This window comes from Apus apus, chromosome 1 (genome assembly GCF_020740795.1).
Source record: "Apus apus isolate bApuApu2 chromosome 1, bApuApu2.pri.cur, whole genome shotgun sequence".
NCBI classification, from domain to species: Eukaryota; Metazoa; Chordata; class Aves; order Apodiformes; family Apodidae; genus Apus; species Apus apus.
Window position 1 is genome coordinate 74,359,222 of NC_067282.1, and position 11,555 is coordinate 74,370,776.

An 11,555-nucleotide genomic window follows, 5' to 3' on the forward strand; every position below is an offset into this window, starting at 1 on the left:
GGAGAGAGGCAGCTATGAAAAGGGAGCATAGAGTTGGGAAGGTGGGGGCCAAATACTTGGACAAGGCCTTTTCTCTCCCCTGAAGATGGATACGTTTTTTGTATAGGGAGGAACCCTCAGTCCATCTTATTCTGATTTAATTGTATTTCAATAATAAATGCAAGTTCAGTACGAGAGGCTGAAACATCACTAGAAATTGGTACTAATTAGGCAATGGTCATTTTACTTTTCAGATGTTTGATCTCAGCCAGAATCCCCACAGGATCAGGATCCTGCAGGAGGTGGATCTCCCTGTCTCCCTGATCACCTTTCTGCCTCACATAATCGTGGCTATTTACAGTCACTAATAACCTCATAACTTGCCCGTAAGGCATCATCTTCACCTTATGGATTAGAAGCTGAAGTGTAGCACAGGCTAAATGACTTGCCCAAGGTCACGCAGGAAATCAATGTCTGAGCCAAGAACTTCAAAACCAGTATTTCTGAATCATGACCTTGATGTCGCTGTACCAGCTTCGGTTTGGTTAAAGTTGGGGCCCTGGGCAGAAGAAAAGAGTTAAAAAGACCCACCCCGAAACACATATTGACATTCTTTAGTGAGAAACAGTGCCTCCAATTCAAGTGTTTTTCTGATGCTCTGACCCTTTCTATCTCCCCAGCTGCCAGTTGCTCTAAAAAACCTTTCCCAGGGTGTTTACTCTGTCATATTCCCCATAAATGAACCTTCAGGGTCACAACACCTTCTTGCTTGCTGTCTCTTGGGTTTTCACTTGTTTTCTTTTTTCCTTTTGGTGGTGTTTTTTTCTTTTTTGTGTTGTTGGAGGGCAGGCGAGGGAGGAACCTTGGAGGCAGAAAGCCAAGGGTGTGAACAGTGCTGGCTTAAGTAATGGCTTCACTGACATGGATTCCTGTAATTGCTGCCTATTCCTGCTCTGCCAGGAACAGCCCATCAGGCGGCAAGTTTTGAAAGTCAAACCAGTCCAGGACAGTAATCTATTGACCTGTACAGGGCTGCAGTAGAAAGCTTGTGCATATGTGTGTGTTTTCTGAGGGAACTTATTAATTAAATGTAATAATATCTAATTATCTAAGTAACAAGTGGCTGGAAGGTACAGGATTCTGATTAAGCACACACGAGAGACTGAGTAGGCTGGTGTGCTCAGGGTGCAGGAGGGAGGGAGGGAGCTCTGGGGGGGGCTGCAAGGGAGCTGCTGCCAGGGCTGCCTGGCCCTGGGGGAAGGATTCTGGAGATCCCTAGTAAGCGCTGCCTCACTCCTGTCATATCTGCTCAGTAAAAGGTGTGATTTTTTTCCCCCCTGCTGCCTTTTTTTGTCTGCCTCCCCTTTTATTTATTCCAGATCCAGCAGAGATGGGGTACAGGGGTGGAGTTACATGTTTCTTGTAATGCCTGAGCAAAACCTCTGTATTGGTTTGAGCCTTAAAGCAGTCTGAACACAACACTTTCTGATGTCCACAGGATCAAAAGATTTATCTTATTTTCAGTTACGGCTTAAAATTTAGGTTTAGGTTAGACATTAGGAAGAAGTTCTTCACGGTGTGGGTGGAATGACACTGGCACAGGTTGCCCAGGGAAGTTGTGGCTGCCCTGTGCCTGGAAGTGTTCAAGGCCAGGTTGGATGGGGTTTTAAGCAACCTACTCTAGTGGGAGGTGTCCCTGCCCATTGCAGGGGGGTTGGAACTAGATGATCTTTAAGGTTGCTTCCAACCAAAACCATTCTGTCATTGTGTGATAAAACGGGATTCATCAAGGTTCCTCCTTCTTGTCACAATGTCAGAGAAGTGGTTCAAAGCCTAGTACTCTGAAGGTGACTGTTCAAAGGAACAGCTTGATGGACTTACTAATGTTTAGATACATTTTGAAGCTTTCTACCAAATACCCATAAGGCTCTCAGGAATGCACTCTTTATCAGAGGAAGCATTGCTTTATCTCAAGTGTGTTACTTTTATGTGCTGCTTCATCTTGTTCAAAAGGAGGTGTTCCCTGCAAATCTGCTAAAAAACAGGTGATAGAGATATGAAATACCAGTGGAGTGGCTGAGGGATGATGTGAGAGTGAAGTACAGGTTAGCCGGAATCACAACAGAGTAAAGGTCTGTCTGATGTAAGATTGTCTTCTGCAACCAGGCAATAAAACCATAACTTTTATCAGTTCTTCAGAAGGTAGTGTGTTTAACCTCTTCCCTTGAGCAAAGCTTAAATTTGTCTTGACTCTGCTTGTTCACTGGAATACAAATGCTCCTGACATAATTTCTCATTAAACAGACTGACACATTTATGTTGTTAATTTTTCCTTTATTCCTGTTGTTTAACTCTCCTTTGACCTAAGATGCTGCACAGGCATACTACTACTGATTTTTTCATGGTATGAGTATGGGAACTGTAGCCTAAATGTGCTCTTTCCTAAACAGTGCTGGTTTTTTTGTGGGTTGTTTTTTTGTTTTTTTTTTATAACAGCCTTCTCTCTTATCATTTAAAAGATCTGGATGTCAAAGTATCATAAAAGAAAGATTTTGGAGAAAAGTAAAAGCTTGTTCATGGACTTATTTTTTTTGAATTATCAGATCTGTAGTGATTTGGAGCATTTATTTTTATTTGTGATAGAGTTGCAGTGATTTCTGCCACCCTCCCCCACCCTCAGCTGGGATTCTTTCAGAGGCTGTAACATTTATTGTGTCTGTGTCCATTTTTGCATGCTGGAGCTTGGCTTTAGGAAACTGGTGCTCTCAGCTTTTAGGCCACAAAATGTAGCCAGTTTCATAGGGCTGATGTGAAGAGTGGGCGATTGCTTGTGAAGTGCTCTTGGCCCATGCTTTGCTAGGGTGCAGGGCCTTTGCACAAAATCTGGAGTGAGGCTGGGAGGAAGATAGAGGTGGAAGTGCTCAGGCAGGCTTTCACAGCTCCTTCCTTCACTGGGGCAGACACGAAACTGCTGTGTCGCTGGTGAAGAGAGGGGCCACTTCACCTTGTGGGGAATGTTTCTGAAATGATACCATTGTTTAAACAAGTGTTTCACCTTCGTATGGGCTGCATGCACAAGCACAGTGTCTATTCCTCCTTGGTGTGAGTGTGAAAACTTGCCAGAATCCAGCCTTCTACAGGTACCACATACAGTTATTATGTTGCACTTGTACAGTATCAAAAATCTTCACTTTTGCAGACTGATGTCAACAAACTCATACCAATAAAACCAGCAAGAATGGATTCCTGTTCTTGAGAACTGCTTTTTAAACTTATTTAAAGAAGAGAAAAAACTTCTGTAATAAAGACTTTGATATTTCTCAGAACAGAAAATGGAAAGGGGAGGAGCAAAAGAAATACTTTTCACAAAAGAGAGATGATTTATAACCCTGGTTCAAACACCATCTGGAGTTTGCTTTGGCCTTAGTTATGGGGGCAAGAGCTCCACTCACTGGTAGAGCGAATTTCTAGCCTGTTATTTGTTATGACTTGGTCCTGGGCTAAAAAGACAACTAGAGCAGCTATTACAAAATGTGACTGCCTCACAGGGAAATTGTGTTCAGTGCAGGACTACTTGTTTTCTTACTAAGGAAACTTAAAAATTGTTAATGGTTTACTAATTTCATGCATGGAAGCTAGTGTATATATTGCACAAGAGAATGTATTGTTATGCATGCAAATGGAGTAGATCTAGAAGGTCTTCAGAAGAATTTGTATCTGGCTCTCTACACATGAATAGCTGATATGACTGATGCACACAGAATACTCTGTTCCCATTATGATTGAAAAAAAAATTCTAGCTTTGACCAAGTAGTGACAAATATATATTTTTTTTTTCCCCCTACTTCTTTTTCCTGGTGAAGTCAGCTTTTCTACTTCCTCCTTTGCTATTCACAAGGAGCAGGCCTCTCTGTGAATGTCATAGAACTGTTTGGGTTGGAAGGGACATTAAAGATCACCTAGTTCCAACCCCCCCACAGGGGCAGGAACACCTCTCACTAGACCAAGCTGCTCTGAGCCCTGTCCAACCTGAATGTTTCCAGTAATGAGACACACACAACTTTTCTGGGTAACCCGTGCCAGTGTCTCACCACCTTCACAATAACATCTAATATAAATCTACCCTCTTTCAGTTTAAAACCATTCCCCCTTGTCCTATTGCTATACTGCTTAATGGAGTCCTTCTCCAGCTTTCCTGTAGGCCCCTTCAAGCAGTGGAAGCCTGCTATGAGATCTCCCTCAAGCCTTCTCTTCTCCAGGATGAACAACCCCAACTCTCTCAGCCTGTCTTCATAGGGGAGTTGCTCCAGCCCTCGGATCATCTTCATGGCTCTCTTCTGGACTTTCTCTAATAGGTCTGTGTCCTTCTTGTGCTGGGGGACCCAGAAATGGATGCAGTGCTCCAGGTGAGGTCTCATGAGAACAGAGTATCACCTTCCTTGGCTGACTGGCCACACTTTTGATACAGCCCAGGATACAATTAGCTTTCTGGGCTGCAAGTGCATGTTGCTGGCTTGTGCCCACTTTTTCATCCACTTGGTAGTGTGGTGTGTAGCTGCCTGCCCTGGCTGCTGAGTGGAGGTCTCTTAGGAGTTTGCTATTCCAGTAGGCACCAAATAATGTTTTCTTAAAAGGTTCATGAAAGATGGTTTGGAGACTCTCCTGACAGTGAAATATTGTAGGCTTATTCATGACCATATCCTACAGAGAGCGATCACAGTTGCTGAGTTTCTGTGTCATACACCTAATGCAGGACAAGGCTTGCCTAATTACAGGCATGATGGGACTATGCATGCAGAGATGTCTTGGCGGGCTTTTCATGGGTTGGTGCTGGCCCTGGAGGCACTGTTGTTGCATCACAAGCACTGCTGGGCTGTGGGTCTACACACATGAGGCTGGATGGCTTTCAATTATCAGCCAGGCATGGATACCTGAGGCTGTCTTGGCTCAAGGGTCTCTTTGCACTGCTCCTAGCTTGATGTGTCATCCTTGCTACACCATCTGGGCTACTCCACTGCCATTGACTATGAACGAAGTCCTTCTTGGTTCTCTCAGTCTCTGAATCTGGCCTTCTTGTCCATTGCCCGGGTAGTGGGTAGGAGCATGTATAAGTGGTGTGCATACGTGTGGCAATATGGCTCCAGGGTATTTTGCTCCTTTTTGGGGCACTTGGGACAGCAACTTTGGCTACAGGGCCACAGCAGCCAGAACAGCCACAAAAATGGTGGAGATAATCTTGTAAATGATGGGGGGGGGGGGGAAATATTCTTTCCTAGCCTGAAATAACAGGGTCACGCTGCAGGGTTTTTAAGTCATGATTTGAAACCAGTTTGATTTACTGCCAGTTGCAAGAATTGATTCTGGCAGGGGTAATCAATACTGTCTCTTAATTGTCTTAAACAGTGTCACTACATTAATACCTCAACAGACACATTCCTTGTGTTAATGCATGACATACAAAATGCTTTAGTGTTGGGTAAAGATGCTGAGGGACCTAAAAAGACAAATCAATGTGTGCTTGCTCAACCATGATTAGAATATTATTTGTTTTTTAGTTCTGGAGTGAAAAAAAAAAACAACACCTTTCTCAGTGGCACATGAGGCTGTCAATTCAGGTATCTCTAGGCAGAGCAGGAGAGGTTTTGTGTGCATGGTTGTGCTGTCTAGCATGTGGTGGGGGGAGAAACTGTGGTTGTTCATTGTGGCCTGGATGTATCTGGGAGAGATGGAGCCCTTTTAAATGTGGGGCCTCACATCTGTTTATAAACCTGCCCTGTCCATGTGTTGTATGCAGCTTGATCATAGGGAGCTCACGTGACGGTCAGGATTGGGAACTCTTCTGGGCAACTATTTCCATTAATGCCATAGTGAGCACACCTGAACAGCTGTCCTGTCTCCAAGAGTGGTCATATAAAGGGGCAGATTGGTGGAAGGAAAAACAAGGCAATTCTGTGTTACTGCTCCCCAGTACCCTTGTAAGGGACTGTCCACAGTAACCTGACTTCCTGAAAGTCATCCAGGAATTTGTCACGCACTTACGAAGGATTTTTATGATCTTATGTTCCTGTGGCTTTACTGTCTTTCACCCTCATAGTGAATAATTTCTTCCTAATGTCTAACCTAACTCTACCTTCTTTCAGTTTAAAGTCATTACCTCTTGCTGTAAAAAGTCCCTTCAGCTTCAGCTACTGGAAGGAGAACATAAGTTCTCCCTGAAGCCTTCTCTTCTCAAGGCTGAACAATCCCAGCTTTCTCAGCCTGTCTTCATATGATGTTCTCCAGCCCTCTGATCATCTTTGTGTCTCTCCTCTGGACTTGCTCCACCAGCTCTATGTCCTTCTTGTGGTGAGGGCCCCAGAACTGGATGCAGTACTCAGATGGGGTCTCAGGAGAGTGGAGTAGAGCAGGAGAATCATCTCCCTTGACCTGTTGGCCATGCTTCTTTTGATACAGCCCCAGATATGGTTGGTTTATGTGTAATAAAGGGCAAATACTTTTCATAACCTTAAGCATAAAAATATGTAGCTATCTGAATCAGAATAATTGTTAGAAAAACACTTCAGTGCCATTTCAAGTGTTCTCCATTTCAATGCTGTTGAAAGCCATAGCATAGCCAAGATATGAATATTTTAAATAAGTTGTATAGATGAGAAAAATCTCTGTAAACTCAGACTTGTTATTTTTGCCCCCATCTTCTCTTGAAGTAAGAATAAATCCCTTAGTACTGACAATCAACATTTCTTCAGCTTGTGGAGCTTTATGGAACATCCAATGAAGCCAGAAAATTCTGCCATTTAGCTGGTTTTTCAAGGCGTGAATTGTCAAATTAAAAGAAAGAGGTGCAGAGCTAAATCTGCTTCAACAGTTGATTTTTAAGTACAATGAACAAAATTATCTGAATTTTCCTATACTACTTTGCATTTCTGGAATTTTTAGAATAACCAAAGATTCATATCATAAGGTGTAACTGTATTTCAGCTCCTGCATAGAATGGGAGTGTTATGACTTTTTTGTATTGTGACTTTTAGCCAAATTTGCCTTTTTTTCTGATAAAAGCATACCATTTTTCAAAGATACTGACATTAAGATAGGCTATTTGCTCTCTTTTTCACTGTGTGAGTAAAAAGCAGACCTTGACACTTGTTTATTATGATCTGTACACTGATGCAATTTTTGATGCAAAACTCCTTTCTTCCACTCCTTAACTGGCAGCTTCCTTTATGTGGTACTGAGTGCCAGACAGTGAGCTCCAAGTGATTCTAATACTCTTCAGACACTTCAATTATGTCCCTTTTTCAGGATTCTTCTGTGGAACAGGATAATCTAGCCTGCTTGAACACCCATCCTCCTCCCTCTGACACCATTTAAAAAGTTTTCTTAGAAAATGGAGTTGTTTCAAACACACTAAATCTTTAAGAAAGAATGTCTGGGTAAATCAAATAGCAGAGATGCTTTATTTGCAGTGAAATAAAGTTGTGATGGATTCTTGTATTGTGAACAAACTGATGATCTTTCCATTATCTCCTGGAAGTGCCCTGATTTTGCAGCATATGCCTCTGAGGCAGAAGGTATTTAGCATAGTGGAGTGTTAGTTATGTTTTTAACTTTAAAAAGTGTTTGAGGAAGAGCTGATGGGTGTATTCTGGTATGAAGGAATGATGAGCAGCGGCCAAGGAACACGGAGGTCCTTTGGCTTTGGTGCCTGGTTCTCTGGCATAATTGTGTATCAGGGCTCCAGGAGATGTGGGATCTACTGCCAGGGCAGATGCAGCTCATCTATAGGAAAGCACACTTCCCTGTTGCAGTACTCTGGAAATTAGGTGGGCTAGCTTGTTGGGGTTTTTTGAGAGGTGGTAGGTCTGGAGAGAAATAATGAGGCTTCCAAAAACACTGGCTGAAACTGAAGCAAAGAGGTAGTCTGGCACTTTGACACCCAGGACCTCCATGGATTGTGATTCAGTCCCTGCCACAAGCTGGTGCCTTCAGGATGATGGTCAGGACATGTACATCACTTCTGCAGTCCTCAGTCTGGCTGAGAGAAGCAGGAGTAGCTGTGCTGCCATATCCCACCAATGCCAGTGGGATGGTTGGGGAAGGGCCCTGGTGGTGAGCAGGACCCAGGCGTGGCCCTGTACTGTCTTATGTCACTTAGCTCTTATACCTTGTTGTATGCTCAACTTGTGGAACAGGCTCTGACCATCTGTAAAGGTCCTATCTGAATTCATATTGAGCAAGTTGTTCTAATATGGGTTTATCCCGCTGTGTAGAAAGAATGGTGGGTTTGAATTGAAAACATTGAAAATAACGTGGAGTCTGTGTTTGCAAAGCTGTAGCAAACATGAGTATTATGGCAACCACTGTTGGAACTCGTAATTATTGGTGGCAACACTGAATGAGAACTAGCAGGGTTGAGGGATCTGTCTCTTCCACCAAGGCAGGTGCCTTTTGTACTTGCATGATGAGCTAACAGATTGGAAGTGTTGGAGACCACTGTTGGCCAGCTCTCTCTAGCAGCTCCTTCTTGGAAACAGCCTCTTTCATTGCAGTACTAGGGCACACACTGAGGGCGTGAAACAGAGGTAAGTATATCTCAGGTAGCTGTATGCTCATCCTCCCATTGCTGTGATAGAAATTTGAATGCACATGTGAAATGCACATTGGCAATCACTCAGAGTTTGAGACTGTGTGGATCACCTTCTGTTGTGTCTGAGGCTTGAGATCAGCATGGCTGTAAGCAATTGGAAATATTTTGAGGAGAGTTGAATACCAGGGTTGTATGTTAGGTCCAACTGAATGATGACTCCAGTTAATTTCTGCTGAAAATTTTCAGAGGGAAGTATTTTTCCTTGTGCAAGATGACTGGTACTCAATATGCCAAACTCAGGTGTTGTGTATTTAACCTTTAAAACATGTGACACTTGGAATGTTGCTGTTCTTTGGTTACTGATTTGCTAGTGCTTCCTGGAAAGAGCAGGTGTGGATGTACTTTTGCTCTGTTTCAGTATGCCACAGTGGGTAGTGAAGACAGGCTAAGCCTGTCTTGTTGGACAGTGAGGGAGGGGAGACAAGTGTGGTTCTGTCTGGAGGAAGTTTTATTTAGGTAGGGCAGGCTGGTCTATCAACTGCACTTATACAAAAATGTAAGATGGAACTCTTCCACCTAGAAATTGTATGTATCAAAGTGGGCATATGCACATATGAATAAAATGCTTTTGGCAAAAATATTGTTTTTCACCTGCTGGGTATCACTGTAAAAGACAGGTGTTTGGTCTTTTTCATAAAACGCCTTAAGTCCTCTGATCATAAGTGTAACAACTCCTTCTCAGTTCTTCAGGTCACTGTCTCAAAGCAGAAAGATAAAATTGCTGCTGCTGAAAGACTGAGCTTTGCTAGAAGCTGAGGCTGTGGTGTCCCAGCTAGCGGGCTGGTGGAGCAGAATATTGTGCTGGTTGTTACCCAGGCATCCTACTGATTGCTGAAAAAAACCCTACTGCATTTGTAATTGCATCTGCTGAGTTGTGAACTGAAGGCCTACAGATCACATTTTCCACTTGGATTTTCTAAATGCTTTGAGAATGGCTGGAGCTTTTCCTGTTATTCCTCTGTTACTACTTTTGTTCTTTCTGAAGATTTTCAACACTGGATTTTTGTTTGACAGATAGAATTACTCGGTGGATAAGTAACTGGCTGGAGGGCCACACCCAGAGAGTTGTGGTCAATGGTTCAGTGTCCAAGTGGAGGCAAGTGACAAGTGATGTTCATCAGAAGTCAGTATTGTGACCAGTGATGTTCAATATCTTCATTGGAGACATGGACAGTGGGATGGAGTGTATCCTCAGCAAGTTTGCTGATGATACCAAGCTGTGTGGTGTGGGTGACACCCTAGAGGGAAGGGATGCCATCCAGAGGGACCTTGACAGGTGGAGAGGTGGGCCAGTGCCAACCTCATGAAGTTCAACAAGGCCAAGTGCAAGGTCCTGCACCTGGATTGGCACAACCCCATGCACAAATACAGGCTGGGGGGAGAATGGCTGGAGAGCAGTCCTGAGGAGAAGGACTTGGGGGTGGTAGTAGATGAGAAGCTCGACATGAGCCACCAGTGTGAGCTCAGCACCCAGAGAGCAACTGCATCCTGGGCTGCATCAAAAGAAGTGTGGCCAGCAGGGCCAGGGAGGGGATTCTGCCCCTCTGCTCTTCTCTGGTGAGACCCCACCTGGAGTACTGTGTACAGTTCTGGTGCCCTCAGCACAGGAAAGCTGTTGGAGAGGGTCCAGAGAAGGGCCACCAAAATGATCAAAGGCCTGGAGCACCTCTGCCATGAAGACAAGCTGAGAGAAGAGAAGGCTACGGGGAGACCTTTTAGTGGCCTTCCAGTACCTGAAGGGGCTACAGGAAAGCTGGGGAGGGGCTTTTCACCAGAGAGGGTAGTGATAGGACAAGGGCTAATGGTTATAAACAGAAAGAGTGTAGATTTAGGTTAGACATCAGGAAGAAATTCTTCACCATGGTGGCAGCAAGGCACTGGAATAGGTTAACCTAGGGAGGTTGTGGATGCCCCCTCCCTGGAGGTGTTTAAGGCCAGGTTGGACAAGGCTCCTGGCAGGGATGTTGAAACCTGATGATCTTTAAGGTCCCTTCCAATCTTCCCCATTCTATAATTCTGAAGGGAAAACTGGAAGTGCGTCTAAATCTTGCATATGAATGTAAGATCTTATGGAAGGCAGTGAGAGCCCTCAACACAATAGAGACCTGGACCTTGTGTAATGAGTCTAGAAAAAGATCACAAAAATTACCAGAGGGCTGGAGCACCTCTCCTATAGAGACAGGCTGATAGAGCTGGGATCTTTCAGCTTGGAGAGGAGAAGGCTCCAGGGAGACCTTATAGCAGCCTTCCAGTACATGAAAGAGGCCTACAGGAAAGCTGGGGAGGGACTGTTTACAAGGGCATGTAGTGATAGCATGACGGGCAATAGTCTTAAACTAGAGCAGGGGAGATTTAGATTGGATGTTAGGAAGAAGAAACACTGGAAGATGTTGCGCAGATATGTGGCGGAGGCCCCATCCCTGGAGACATTCGAGGCCAGGCTTGAGAAGGTTCTGAGCAACCTAATCTAGTTAAAAAGATCACTGTGCACTGCAGGGGGGGCTGGACTGTATAACCTTTAAAAGTCCCTTTCAACCCCACACATTCTATGATTAAGAATATATTTGGGATGTTCTCGCAAAGTTAGTTTTGAAGTGACAAATACAATGGTTGGGGAGAGACTGTGTGTTCTGGAGGAATAAGCATCCTTATTCTCTCCTGTAATCAGATAAAAAAATTAAGTGGCCTGCAGTAACATACTGAACATTCAATCAATCTGATGTTAAAAGCAAACTTGAGCAATGAGGTGGCAATGCTACCACTCTGTGACATTTCCATTACATATATATATATATATATACACCCAGAAAATTTAAGTGGATGCTTGTTGTGTACAGCAGAAGGAGAAACAAGCTGTGGGGTGGGTGGGAGATGCAATATGGCTAAGCATGGGCTTGTTGGCTCTCTGTAGTACTTAAAATATAAAAAGGTG

The 11,555-nt window shown here is 43.9% G+C and overlaps 1 protein-coding gene across 1 annotated transcript in view; it reads left to right on the forward strand.

The window, feature by feature from the left end:
• CEP97 (centrosomal protein 97) overlaps positions 1–7,109 on the forward strand; it is a 154,903-nt gene extending 147,794 nt beyond the window's left edge. The window contains exon 12 of the transcript XR_007890267.1: positions 7,100–7,109. The gene's annotated coding sequence lies outside the window, so the exon portion shown is untranslated. The remainder of the gene's footprint in view (positions 1–7,099) is intronic.
• Positions 7,110–11,555: the final 4,446 nt, after the last annotated feature.